The sequence below is a fragment of the Phocoena phocoena genome, chromosome 15 (assembly GCF_963924675.1).
Source record: "Phocoena phocoena chromosome 15, mPhoPho1.1, whole genome shotgun sequence".
NCBI lineage: Eukaryota > Metazoa > Chordata > Mammalia > Artiodactyla > Phocoenidae > Phocoena > Phocoena phocoena.
This window is the reverse complement of record NC_089233.1, coordinates 27,910,901-27,925,835: the sequence shown is the minus strand read 5'-3', so window position 1 is coordinate 27,925,835 and position 14,935 is coordinate 27,910,901. Positions and strand designations below refer to the sequence as shown.

The 14,935-nt window shown below is 45.6% G+C and overlaps 1 protein-coding gene across 1 annotated transcript in view; it reads left to right on the top strand.

The window, feature by feature from the left end:
- Window positions 1-14,935, top strand: part of SNX29 (sorting nexin 29) — a 524,651-nt gene that overhangs the window by 401,722 nt on the left and 107,994 nt on the right. The gene's annotated exons all lie outside the window — the stretch shown is intronic.

The window sequence follows — 14,935 nt, the reverse complement described above, 5'->3', positions numbered from 1 at the left end:
ATGTCAATCCCAATCGCCCAATTCATCCCACCCCCACCCCCATCCCCGCTTTCCCCCCTTGGTGTTCATACGTTTGTCCTCTACATCTGTGTTTCTATTTCTGCCTTGTAAACCAGTTCACCTGTAACATTTTTCTAGGTTCCACATACATGCATTAATATACGATATTTGTTTTTCTCTTTCTGACTTACTTCACTCTGTATGTCAGTCTCTAGGTCCATCCACATCTCTACAAATGACCCAATTTCATTCCTTTTTATGGCTGAGTAATATTCCATTGTATATATGTACCACATCTTCTTTATCCATTCGTCTGTCGATGGGCATTTAGGTTGCTTCCATGACCTGGCTATTGTAAATAGAGCTGCAATGAATATTGGGGCGCATGTGTCTTCTTGAATTATGGTTTTCTCTGGGTATATGCCCACTAGTGGGATTGCTGGGTCATACGGTAATTCTATTTTTAGTTTTTTAAGGAACCTCCATACTGTTCTCCATAGTGGCTGTATCAATTCACATTCCCACCAACAGTGCAAGAGGGTTCCCTTTTCTCCACACCCTCTCCAGCATTGTTTGTAGATGTTCTGATGATGCCCATTCTAACTGGTGTGAGGTGATACCTCATTGTAGTTTTGATTTGCATTTCTCTAATAATTAGTGATGTTGAGCAGCTTTTCATGTGCCTCTTGGCCATCTGTATGTCTTCTTTGGAGAAATGTCTATTTAGGTTTTCTGCCCATTTTTTAATTAGGTTATTGGTTTTTTTAATATTGAGCTGCATGAGCTGTTTATATATTTTAGAGATCAATCCTTTGTCCATTGATTCGTCTGCAAATATTTTCTTCCATTCTGAGGGTTGTCTTTTCATCTTGTTTATAGTTTCGTTTGCTGTGCAAAAGCTTTTGTTTCATTAGGTCACATCTGTTCGTATTTGTTTTTATTTCCATTACTCTAGAAGGTGGGTCAAAAAAGATTGTGCTGTAATTTATGTCAAAGAGAATTCTTCCTGTGTTTTCCTCTAAAAGTTTTATAGTGTCCAGTCTTACATTTCGGTCTTTAATCCATTTTGAGTTTATTTTTGTGTATGGTGTTAGGGAGTGTTCTAATTTCATTCTTTTACATGTAGCTGTCCAGTTTTCGCAGCACCATTGATTGAAGAGACTGTATTTTCTCTATTGTATATCCTTAGGTGTGTAGGTTTATCTCTGGGATTTCTATCCTGTTCCATTGATCTATATTTCTGTTTTTGTGCCAGTACCATATTGTCTTGATTACTGTAGCTTTGTAGTATAGTCTGAAGTCAGGGAGTCTGATTCCTCCAGCTCCGTTTTTTCCCCTCAAGGCTGCTTTGGCTATTCAGGGTCTTTTGTGTCTTCACACAAATTTTAAGATTTTTGTTTTTGTTCTAGTCTTATAAAAAATGTCATTGGTAATTTGATATGGATTGCAATGAATCTGTAGATTGCTTTGGGTAGTATAGTCATTTTCACAATATTGATTCTTCTAATCCAAGAACATGGTCTATCTCTCCATCTGTTTGTGTCATCTTTGATTTCTTTCATCAGTGTCTTATAGTTTTCTGAGTACAGGTCTTGTCTCCTTAGGTAGGTTTATTCCTAGGTATTTTTTTCTTTTTGTTGCAATGGTAAATGGGATTGTTTCCTTAATTTCTCTTTCTGATCTTTCATTGTTAGTGTATAGGAATGCAGGAGATTTCTGTGCATTAATTTTGTATCCTGCAACTTTACCAAATTCATCGATCAGCTCTAGTAGTTTTCCGTAGGCATCTTTAGGATTCTCTATGTATAGTATCATGTCATCTGCAAACAGTGACAGTCTTACTTCTTTTCCAAGTTGGATTCCTTTTATTTCTTTTTCTTCTCTGATTGCCGTGGCTAAAACTTCCTAAACTATGTTGAATAATAGTGGTGAGAGTGGGCACCCTTGTCTTGTTCCTGATCTTAGTGGAAATGGTTTTAGTTTTTCACCATTGAGAATGATATTTGCTGTGGGTTTGTTGTATATGGCCTTTATTATGTTGAGGTAGGTTCCCTCTATGCCCACTTTCTGGAGAGTTTTTTTTTTTAACCATAGATGGGTGTTGAATTTTGTCAAAAGCTTTTTCTGCATCTATTGAGATGATTATATGATTTTTATTCTTCAGTTTGTTAATATGGTGTATCACGTTGATTGATTTGCATATATTGAAGAATCCTTGCATCCCTGGGGTAAATCCCACTTGATCATGGTGTATGATCCTTTTAATGTGTTGTTGGATTCTGTTTGCTAGTATTTTGTTGAGGATTTTTGCATCTATATTCACAGTGATATTGGTCTGTAATTTTCTTTTTTTATAGTGTCTCTGTCTGGTTTTGGTTTCAGGGTGATGGTGGCCTCATAGAATGAGTTTGGGAGTGTTCCTTCCTCTGCAATTTTTTGGAAGAGTTTGAGAAGGATGGGTGTTAGCTGTTCTCTAAATGTTTGATAGAATTCACCTGTTAAGTCCATCTGTCCCTGGACTTTTGTTTGTTGGAAGATTTTTAATCACAGTTACCATTTCATTACTTGTGATTGGTCTGTTCATATTTTCTGTTTCTTCCTGGGTGGGTCTTGGAAGGTTATACCTTTCTGAGAATTTGTCCCTTTCTTCTAGGTTGTCCATTTTACTGGCATAGAGTTGTTTGTAGTAGTCTCTTATGATGCTTGATACTTCTGCCATGTCCATTGTAACTTCTCCTTTTTCATTTCTAATTTTATTGATTTGCGTCCTCTCCCTCTTTTTCTTGGTGAGTCTGGCTAAATGTTTATCAATTTTGTTTATCTTCTCAAAGAACCAGCTTTTAGTTTTATTGATCTTTGCTATTGTTTTCATTGTTTCTGTTTCATTTATTTCTGCTCTGATCTTTATGATTTCTTTCCTTCTGCTAACTTTGGGTTTTGTTTTTTCTTCTTTCCCCAGTTCCTTTAAGTGTAAGGTTAGATTGTTTATTTGAGATTTTTCTTGTTTCTTGAGGTAGGCTTGTATTGCTATAAACTTCCCTCTTAGAACTTCTTTTGCTGCATCCCATAGGTTTTAGATCATCATGTTTTCGTTGTCATTTGTCTCTAGGTATTTTTTGATTTCCTCTTTGATTTCTTCAGTGATCTCTTGGTTATTTAGTACCATATTGTTTAGCCTCCATGTGTTTGTGTTTTTTTACATTTTTTTCCCTGTAATTTGTTTCTAATCTCATAGCACTGTGTTCGGAAAAGATGCTTGATATGATTTCAGTGTACTTAAATTTACCAAGGCTTGATTTGTGACCCAAGATGTGATCTGTCCTAGAGAATGTTCCATGTGCACTGAGAAGGAAGTGTAATCTGCTGTTTTGGAATGGAATGTCCTGTAAATGTCAATTAAATCTATCTGTTCTATTGTGTCATTTAAAGCTTGTGTTTCCTTATTCATTTTCTGTCTGGATGATCTGTCCATTGGTGTAAGTGAGGTGTCAAAGTCCCCCAGTATTATTGTGTTACTGTCGATTTCCTCTTTTATAGCTGTTAGCATTTGCCTTATATATTGGTGTGCTTCTATGTTGGGTGCATATATATTTATAATTGTTATATCTTCTTCTTGGATTGATCCCTTAATCATTATGTAGTGTCCTTCCTTGTCTCTTGTAACATTCTTTATTTTAAAGTCTATTTTATCTGATATGAGAATTGCTACTCCAGCTTTCTTTTCATTTCCATTTGCATGGAATATCTTTTTCCATCCCCTCACTTACAGTCTGTATGTGCCCCTATGTCTGAAGTGCGTCTCTTGTAGACAGCATATATATGGGTCTTGTTTATGTATCCATTCAGCAAGCCTGTGTCTTTTAGTTGGAGCATTTAATCCATTTATGTTTAAGGTAATTATCGATATGGATGCCCCATGACCATTTTCTTAATTGTTTTGGGTTTGTTTTTGTAGGTCCTTTACTTCTCTTGTGTTTCCCACTTAGAGAAGTTCCTTTAGCATTTGTTGTAGAGCTGGTTTGGTGGTGCTGAATTCTCTTCGCTTTTGCTTGTCTGTAAAGCTTTTGATTTTTCCATTGAATCTGAATAAGATCCTTGCCAGGTAGAGTAATCTTGTTTGTAGGTTCTTCCCTTTCATCACTTTAAATATATTGTGCCACTCCCTTCTGGCTTGTAGAGTTTCTGCTGAGAAATCAGCTGTTAACCTTATGGGAGTTCCCTTGTATGTTATTTGTCGTTTTTCACTTGTTGCCTTTAATACTTTTTTTTTGTCTTTAACTTTTGTCCATTTGATTACTATGTGTCTTGGCGTGTTTCTCCGTGGGTTTATCCTGCCTGAGACTCTCTGCGCTTCCTGGACTTGGGTGGCTATTTCCTTTCCCACGTTAGGGAAGTTTTCAACTCTAATCTCTTCAGATATTTTCTCAGGTCCTTTCTCTCTGTCTTCTCCTTCTGGGACCCCTATAATGCGAATGTTGGTGTGCTTAATGTTGTCTCAGAGGTCTCTTAGGCTGTCTTCATTTCTTTTCATTCTTTTTTCTTTATTCTGTTCTGTGGCAGTGAATTCCACCATTCTGTCTTCCAGGTCACTTATCTGTTTTTCTGCCTCAGTTATTCTGCTATTGATTCCTTCTAGTGTATTTTTCATTTCAGTTATTGTATTGTTCATCTCTGTTTGTTTGTTCTTTAATTCTTCTAGGTCTTTGTTAAACATTTCTTGCATCTTCTCGATCTTTGCCTCCATTCTTTTTCCAAGGTCCTGTATCATTTTCACTATCGTTACTCTGAATTCTTTTTCTGGAAGGTTGCCTATCTCCACTTCATTTAGTTGTTTTTCTGGGGTTTTATCTTGTTCCTTCATCTGGTGCAAAGTCCTCTGCCTTTTCATTTTGTCTGTCTTTCTGTGAATGTGGTTTTCGTTCCACAGGCTACAGGATTGTAGTTCTTCTTGTTTCTGCTGTCTGCCCCCTGGTGGATGAGGCTATCTAAGAGGCTTATGCAAGCTTCCTGATGGGAGGGACTGGTGGTTGATAGAGTTGCTCTGGTGGGCAGAGCTCAGTAAAACTTTAATGTGCTTGTCTGCTGATGTGGGTGGGGCTGAGTTCCCTCCCTGTTGGTTGTTTGGCCTGAGGTGACCCAGCACTGGAGCCTAGAGGCTCTTTGGTGGGGCTAATGGTGGACTCCTGGAGGGATCATGCCAAGTACTCTACGTTGTCACTTTTACGTACAATCTTAAAACAAACTAGTGAATATAACACAAAAGAAACAAACTCACAGATACAGAGAACAAATGAGTGGTTACCAGTGGGGAGAGGGAAGAGTAAGGGGCAAGATAGGGGTAGGGGATTAAGAGGTACATACTATATAATAAGCTATGAGGATGTATTGAACAGCACAGGGAATATGGGCAATATTTTATAATACTATAAATGAAGTATAGGGGCTTCCCTGGTGGCACAGTGGTTGAGAGTCCGCCTGCCGATGCAGGGGACACGGGTTCGTGCCCTGGTCCGGGAAGATCCCACATGCCGCAGAGCGGCTGGGCCCGTGAGCCATGGCCCCTGAGCCTGCGTGTCCAGAGCCTGTGCTCCGCAGCGGGAGAGGCCACAACAGTTAGAGACCCACGTACCGCAAAAAAAAAAAAAAAAAGATGCAGCTCTCGTAAGATCCATAAAGTTCACTCCTCAAAATAGTCTAAGAAAGCAGAGACCTTGGTTGCACAGGTGTTAAGGATGGTATAGTGCCAGCACTAACAAAACAATGAAGGTTGAAATGCCATAGGCCCTTTGGGACTGGGACCCCTGATGACGAATTCCCCTGAGAGCTGGCTCCGCTGGACAAAGAGGTGTTACCGGTGCTTCTGACCAACTGGCTATAGCTGCTGAGAATCCCAGTCTGTTTGACTGACTGCCAGATGCACACCAGTACATGCACCTTCCAGGTGGTGGAGACCAGAGAGAATGTTCTCACTGGTCATAAAACTAAGCTCTACGGACATAGAACAAGACCAAAGGAAAAGCCTCATCTGGTTTTTCTTATGTACACACTAACAGCTAAGCCTTGCATCTCTTGGAACCAAACTAATACCTTGGAGGGATGTGCCTTGGGATTGAGGATTGTGTGTTGCTTTACAGTGTACCTCGATGCATGGAGATTTTCTTGAGGTTGACAGGTGACCTAGGGTCTATCTAACCCATTCCGTGACCAACTTATCCTATCACGGGTGCCTCCTTGAGGTGGTGAGCGCCCTAATGGCGCATTATGAGCACATAATGCTCAGCTTATGCCCACCAAGTTTTGCAACTTTGACTTCTGAGATTTCCCTCAGCAGTAGCTTTTACCTCATGTATGTGTTAACCTACAGCAAAATTTGTCAAAACAGACACCATTCTGGTGAAGCCTGCAAACTCACCAGCCTGTCGGGCTGGTCTGGGCAGCAGGCTTATAGGGCCTAAGCTTGTATCCTATACTATGGAATTTCCTTCTTATGACAACACATTAGACAAGTCAAAGAAAAACAGTGAAATGAAGGAGGAAATAAAGCCTAGAATACTCTAAAAAGTTTATCAGAATCGTTAAGCCCACAGAACTTGTTCCACAAATTTTTTCTCCTACTAATCTAAATTTAGAAAAGAGAAAAAGGGCTCTTGCCACTCTCGCTTCCAGTAGACCTTGTAGGCAGAGATCTGGGAGACTGACACGGTAAGAATTCTTTAATTTTTATTTTTTAATTTATTTAATTTTTTTGGACTGCATTAGGTCTTTGTTGCTGCATGTGGGCTTTCTCTAGTTGCGGCGAGCGGGGGCTACTCTTCATTGTGGTGCGCAGGCTTCTCGTTGCGGTGGCTTCTCTTGTTGCAGAGCATGGGCTCTAGGGTGCACGGGCTTCAGTAGCTGTGGCGTGCAGGCTCTAGGGTGCACAGGCTTCAGTAGTTGTGGCACGTGGGCTCAGTAGTTGTGGCTCGCGGGCTCTAGAGTGCAGACTCAGTAGTTGTGGCACACAGGCTTAGTTGCTGCGCGGCATGTGGGATCTTCCCAGACCAGGGCTCGAACCCATGTCCCCTGCATTGGCAGGCAGGTTCTTAACCACTGCGCCACCAGGGAAGTCCCATGGTAAGAATTCTTTCCTTCTGCCAGTGCTTGTCAGATGTCCTGGGATCTCTCAGCTTCAGCAGCCTCGGAGGGAGCAGAGTCCAGCCAGGGACTTTTAGCCTGTCAAGTATGCCAACTGTGGGGAAAGAGAAAAAGACTTTCCTCTGCCCTTCCAGGTTCTTCTGGCTGGTCTAAGAATTAAATTGACATGAGACAGGTTAACAGGAGAAAAACAAACAAAAGTTTAATAACGTGTATACCTTGGAGGGACCCAGGAAAACTGAGTAACTTGCCCAAATGGCCAAAACCCTCACCTTAAATACCATCTTCAGCTAAAGATGAAAGAGGACATTGGGGTAGGGGTTTGGGACTTTAAACAGGAGGAAGGCTGTCCGCATGGAGATGGAAAAGCAAATGTTTGGTAAACAAATGTTTGCTGGGCCAGGCAGAGGCAGTGGGATGCAGGTGGACTCTGATCTCCAGGCCCTACTGAGGACCCCCTCACCTAGCCCATATCTTTGCAGGCATCTCTACTGACAGTTCTCTCCCTGAACCAGACCCTTTATCCACATTCTTTAGGTAGCCAAGGAAGAAGTGAAAAGAAAGACTTCCTGAGTCTTCTGTTTCTTAAAAATGATCAGCCTGAAATAATCCTCATGCCAGAAAGACACGTTTGGGGCTGGCACACTTGCTTCCTGCAGCTTCCTTCCTCCCTGACTACTTCATGAAGCCCTGACCCAGGGAAAAGAGAGCCTCCCTGCAGAGACTTGGACAAACCAAGCAGGAATGAATACGGGAACAGCTTGTCCCTTTTCATCTGGAAAAACCCTACTGCCCATTGCATCCCAATTGATGAGCTCTACATCTCGCTCAGGAGGGCATGAATTTCCGAGCCAGTGCAGACCCGGCTGGATGCCATCCTGTGTGACTCTGGTTGGGTCGGTGAGCCTGCGGGAGCCCCAGTTTCCTCACTTGTATAAAGGGGGTGATGATAGTACCTCCTCACTGGGTAGTTGTGAGCTTTCAGTTCTTAACACAGCACCTAGTACACAGCAGGCACTTAATAAAGCTAGTTGCCCCTTTGCTGTTGTTTGTTACCACTGTATCCCCCATTGTGATGGGTGGCAAAGCGGGTAAAGGTGGCTGAGTCCAGCACGTGGCAGATCCCTGAGCCCGTTTCCTCATCTGTGACATGTGAGTAGACCCAGATATCAAGCACTAGCCATGGATCCTGGGATGGAGCAGGTGTTGGCTTCTCCTCTTTGGTCTGAGCTGGATCAGGTGGTCTGGGGGAGTTATCATCCACACCCGAGTTACTATTCAAGGCCCACCCTGGCACGGGTATTGGAACAGTTCTCCTGGACCTGTTGAGTGAGAGGGAACATTTTTTCCCCCCCTGCCTCCAAACCTGACTCCCCAGGTCACAGGCCTTCTCTTGTCTCTCTCTCTTCCCCGCAGCCCTAGCCCCATGCTGCAGGTCTTGCGCATCATATCTAGGTTACTCTAGATCAAGGGTCAGCAGACTATGGCCTGTGACTACATTGGCCCCATGACAGTTTTTGCAAATAAAGCTTTATTGGAACACGGTCATACCCATTCACCTGCGTATCATCTATGGCTACTTTTATGCTACAATGGCTGAGTTGAGTCTTTGCAACAGAGCCCATATATTCCACAAAGCCTAAAATGTTTCCTGGCTGGCCCTTTACGGAAAGTCTTTGCCCCCCCCTGCTCTAGATGTCCCCCTTCAGGGCTCTCTCTCATCCATGGGGGCGTCCTCCGTTTTGCACCGTTTGTGCTGTGCGGTGATGGGCTGTTCCTGCCGTTGTCTCTGCATCAGATGGGAGCTCCTGGAGGGCAGTGGCTCTTTATCCTGGACCCTCGTCCCTCTCACAGCACAGACACATAGTAGGTGCTTAGTACTTGTGAGATGGAGAGACAGCTGATTGGCTGGCTGGCTGAATGAATGAAGCAAGCATACTAAATACTCGGCTACGATAGAGTCCTTCCTGGGTGAACCTACGCTAAGCTTCTTCACCTGCAGAAACGTGGCCTCAGTGTCGAGTTGGTCCGGAAATTCTGTCTGCAGTCCCTCAGGTCCCTCCCCAGTCCTCACAGTGAGGAGGTGTCACTGTGAATGTGGCTGATACTCAACATGGCACCTGCTGTGTGCCAGCCTCTTGCACTAAGTACTTTAGGCATATTAGCCAGTTCCAGCCTCAGGACCACCCTAGGAGGGAGGTACCATTACTACTTCCATTCTCCAGATGAGAAAATGGAATATTGGCGGGGGCTCGGTGCTTTTCCCGGGACACCCAGCTGGTAAGCGTGCGTGTGTATGGGTGGTGGGGTGGGGCTCGTTCACACCTGTGCAGCTGATCTCAGAGTAACGCCCCCCCGGGCACACCCTGCTTCGCCGCAGCCCCGGTCGTTCGGTGCAATTACAGCAGCAGCTTCCTGTTCCATTTGCTTTAAGACAAGGAAACTCCTTTTAGCTTCTCTGCTTCAAATCCTAAAAGCACGGCACAGTCAGTAATTGTGCTTTATCATCTGGTGGCATATTTAATGCATTAACCTCCTTGAACTGAAGGGGTAATTTAGGATTGATCTTGCGCTCCAAGAGGCACCCATTGCGTACTCGATGAGCAGAGAAGAGAGTCGAAAGAGCTTGTCAAGAATGTCTCAGAATAGGAGGCAGCAGTAAATGTTTTCGTTCAGAAGAGCTGGCCCTGTGGAGGGGTCGCCTCACGAGGAATCATGGCCATGGAGCTCTTGAAGACTTCTCACGGAGCTCTGGTTTCTCCTGCTGGAGGTGGAGCAGGTCGGCTTAACGCAGGACCCTTAGGGGAAAGTCAGGATGCTGGGCCCATAGAACAGGGTGTGGACATACTGGGAAGAAAAAGAAAAATACCAAAGCAAACAAGAAAAATGGCTCTTGCTGTTACTGGCACAGGTACGATTAGATTATGGTGTTTAAAGTGGGTAATGAGATTTGTTTCTGGCGCCTTCACTGGGCAGTGGCGGAAAAGTCAACCCAAACCAGCCTAAATGAAACGGGGCTTCGTTATTCGTCATAACTGACTGGTCCTGGGGGTAGCGCTGGCTTCAGGAACAGGTGGATCAGGGGCTCACACGAGGTCCACCTGCTCTCAGCACCTCCATCCTCTGTTCTCTGTGGACACGTTCTCAGACAGGCTTTCTTATGGGTCAAGTCACCTGTGGCAGCTCTGAATATGATCAACTGTAAGTCAGTGGGGAAAGAGTAAGAATCGCTTTCCCAGTAATCCCAGCAAAAGCCCCACCACATCACAGGAGGTCACGTGCCTATTCTTGAACCATTGTCTGTGGCCAAGGGAGTGAGGGAATGAGCTGATTGGCTTAGGCCTGGGTCACAGATGGCATCCAGAGCAGCCACAGGAAACAGAGGGCATCATTTTACCAGGTGGCCCAAAGCAGCCCACGTTCAGTACAGACTGGTGAAGCGGACTTTGCTGTGCCGGGAGCTTGGGCATTGCCCGGAACGTGAGGGGTGGTCTGGGCCAGTCATTGTGGTAGTGAGGAAGGTGAGGTTGGTTGGGTGGCCCTTGGGGGTCCTGGCAAGAGCTGATGAAGGACTGAGCTTGGAAGTGAAGAAGAGGGAACAAACCCAGGACACACGAGGAGGCAGATGCGGCCGGACTCGATGGTTCCTTTGCCCAGTGAGGGCCGTGATTTGCACTGTGCAGAGCGTTCAAGTCAGGGACCTAGTCCTGGGGAGTAACTGGGCTTTCACCCATGATTTTTTTTTTTTTTTTTTAACCCATGATTTTAAACTGAATGCTTACCTTCCACAAGCAAGGGGGAAAGTCCATTTATTACCAGAACAGTAGCCACTTTTACCCTTGAAGAGGGCTCCAGGAGTACTTACTGCTATTTTTATTTATTCAACAACCCACTTACTACCCAGTGGCCCCGGACTCTTGAGATGTATGTCCTCATTCCTCCTCACCACATTCCCCTAAGTACACATTAGCTACATAAACACAATTTCAGGGCTGTGAGGAACTGGAGATGCTCCGTAATAGAAAATGAGCTTCCCTGCCAGCCGCACCAGGTTCAGGTTTCCTTTCCTTTGACGGTGGTATTCTTGGTGTGGGGGGAGAGGAGCCCTCGGGCTGGGAGTCCTAGTGACTAGCCGCCGAGTGGTAGCTGCCTCCTGTCACCTGTCATGCAGCCATCTGGTGGTGGCCTAGTGTGTAGGATGACCTGTGACCCCCTCTGTTTTCTTTACCAGCAAAACATACCCCATGTAGCAGCCTTTTGGCACTAAAATAAATATGAAAGGCCACCATGCTGTGATTGCATTGCTTCAAGAAACAGATGCTTTAAAACCAACTGGCCTTACTGGGCACCTCCCACTCTTCCTGTCCTAGAATAAGCGGGGGACCGTACACCAGCAGCTTTAGCCATATGGGCCTCTGGATTCAGTTCTAGGAAAGGGCAGTTCCCAGCTGTTTGACTTTCGGAAAGTTATTGAGTCTCTCTGAACCTCTGTTTTGTTATCTGTAGGACAGGGGTAGCTGTACCCACTCCATTGGACTACAGTGGGGCTGAGATGAGATATGAGAACAGCTGGAAGGTGCTTAATTAGCACAGGAATCAGCTGTGTGGCCCTGGGCAAGGTGCTGGGCTTCTCAGAGATGTTGTCCTTCAGCGGTTCTCAACCAGGAGTGACTTTGCCCCTAAAAGGGGACCTTTGGCAATGCCTGGGGGCACTTTTGGTTGTCACAACTGGGGGGCGGGGGCTGCTGCTGGCATCTAGTAAGTAGAGGCCGTGGTTGCTGCTAAGTATCCTACAGTGCACAGGGCAGCCCCACAGCAGAGAGTTATCTGGCCCAGAATGTCAGTGGGGCTGAGGTTGAGAAGCTCTGCTGTACAGAAAATACATAGTACAAGCGTGGCTCTGAGTGTGCTCTCATAGAGGGTAGCCACCAATGGTAGGTGCCGTGTGCCAGGGACTGGGCTCAGTTTAGAGCCAGAGATCAAGACAGACGTGCACGGGGTGCTGGTGGTAAACGTACTGGAGCTCAGAGGAAAGTCACCTAACCAAGCCTGGGAGGTAGGATGGGTCCCTTCTTGGAGGACGGGGCTCCTGAGCTGAGTTTGACCGGGTTGATGTGAGAGGAGGGGCACCAGCCCTGGGGACCTGTGGTGTGGAGAAAGGAGGCCTGCCCGTGTGACTCCTGAACCCCTCTGAGTGTCGGTCGCATGGGCCTGTGGGAGGGAGAGGAGGAGCCAGGCGGCCAGGGTGTTGGCAGGGACAGTGCTTCAGGACAGGACCTGTCACCTCTGCTCCAGTCCGAGATTGTGGCTCTGTCCTTTTAAAGTTGGGTTTTAAAATAAAATTGTACCTTGTTCTGACTATAGCTGTCACTTCTTTTGTTACTTTTGAGGCCATTTGTTAGTAAAAGGAATAATTTGAGGCTTAGAGGTGGCCTTCATCTTAGAAAGTTGCTAAGCTCCCACTTTGTGAAAGCATGGGAGCCAGAAAGGGTTCTTAGTAGCACACCTGGGGCTGTCTCACCTAATGGCAGCGTGTGCCTCCCCTCCCACCCTCTGTGCAGACGTAGACGTCAGAGTGCAAATGCAGCATTTCCATAGACAAAATGACCACCGGAAGTCTTGAATGCAGGACTGTGAAATACATGGCACTCGTGCCACAGCTCCCCATTACCATGTCCCTGGCAGACATAGCGAATCAATCACCACCTTTCTCAGTGACCTCAGACCCATCCTCAGAATCCTCCTCCACACAGCCACCACCTTCCCTAGGCAGCCACCACTAATGGACTAGAGCAGGCAGGCAACTCTAGCCTTGGCAGATCTGCCATCCTTGTTCTAAATCCTCACTGGCTATGGGGCCCTGGGCACATCAAACATAACCCTTCCCAGTTGCTTTCTTCTGCAAAACGGGGATAATAACACCTCCTTTGAATGGTTGTTATGAACACTAAGAGGTAAAAACACAGTATACAGTAAGTGCTCAATAATTAATTGCCTTCTTATTTGCATAGAACTTACCCTGCCAAGGGTGCGCCTGCACCATGACCTGTGGTCCATTTTATTCCTGCCTGATATTGTCATTTATCTCTTCAGTTGCATTTGTCTTAGTCTTCAATCAGATTGTGGGCACTCAGAGAACAGGGATGGTGTCTTTGGATTCTTTCTGTCTGCTGGCCTTCCATCAAAATGTAGTTCTTGGGTATATAGGAATGTGGCAGAATCTGCTAGTTGCTTGCCCAAAATATCTATTTTTCACTTATCTTTTAGTGACAGAGCAATGTGCCCAAGGGAAAAACACTAAATTTCTCAGCTTCCCTTGCACCTACATATGGCTGTGTGACTAAAATCTGGCCAATGAGATATAGGTGGACATGTGGGCATGGCCTCTCAGGGGGGCTGCTAAAGGAGGATACTTCATCTGGGTGGTACATGCTTTGCCCTTCTCGTTTTTCTCCTTCCTGTTGCCTAGAATTTAGACATGATAGCTGGAGCTCCAGCAGCCGTCTTGGCCCTTGAGGCTGGCAGCCAAAGACTAAGGATGACAGAGCAGAAAGATGGACAGTTCTTGGTCCCTGATGATTTTGTGGAGTAGCTGTACTAATCCTGGATTGCCTCCTTCCAGAGTCTAATACAGGAGAAAAGAAACCCCAAATGATTAGGTCCCTGCTGTTTCGGAGCCACACGCAGTTCTTAACTGCTACAATACAACAAGTTCTTTGAAAAAGAGTTAAGAGAATTGCTTTCCCAGAACCCTAGAGGTGATACAGCACATAGCATTTAAGGATCTTGGAGTTCGGTTCATTTTTTCGCCAGCTCTTTATGAGTTCCCACACAGGTCAGGTGCTGCTAGGCGGTACGGCTCATTGCTGGGTTCTTAAATAGCCCAGAGCAAATAGCCAGACAAGAATCCGAGGAGAGAGATGGGCAAGGGAGGATTCTGCTGTGCCCTTTAAGCCATGTCCAGATTAAGATTAGACTTGAGCTCCACGGAGCGCCATTAAAGGGCTTTGATTCGTGCTTCGGAACCGTCGCTCTGTCTGTGGCATGCAGAAGGGGTGGGAAGGGAGAGAACTGCCTTCATCTATCCTGCCCAGGGTTCTTCTTCCTCCTACAATATCTGAGCCTGTCAGCCAGCTCTAAGACTGCCTTTTCCACAGCAGAGCCCCAAGTCTAACTTGGGCGGCCAGTCAGACCTTGGTATATGTCTGGCGTTTTCTAAAGCACCCACAGCTGTTGACATTCTGGGCTGGGCCTTCTAGACCCTTGGTCTGCTCCTATCAAAAGCCGTTTAATTGAGAACTTCTATTCCTGGTCAGCCACATGCCAAGCAAACAGTGGAAGAGTTTGGCCAGCATCCGCTGTGTCTGTAACTGACCTCTAGGTGGCGGTGGCTGCCCACTGCCGCTCTGGCGCTTGGCGCCGTGGCAATTGGAAGTCTTTCCTCCACAGGAGCCGGTGTTCCTTGTCTCTTTCCTCCCTGCAGTTTGGACCCAGGTACCCACCTCTTTCTCTCTCTTTTATGCTACCCCTCTGACTTCCAAGTTTTCACTGCTGTGGATATCATGGGTCATCGTTACAAAATCTTTATTTGCACAGAAGGCTAGACGGGGTATCATGCATAGAAGTCTACGTGTGTACACCTTGGTCATACATGACATACACACACTGTCAAAGACATCAGTCCATTGCTCACTGTTAGGTAGTCACCAGTGAGTCACTTTTTACCTGGAGGTAGAATTGCAGAGGGGTAACAGGCATTGAATGAGTTGAGTCTTGGGAAATGTGTGGGTTTCTGCTTGGC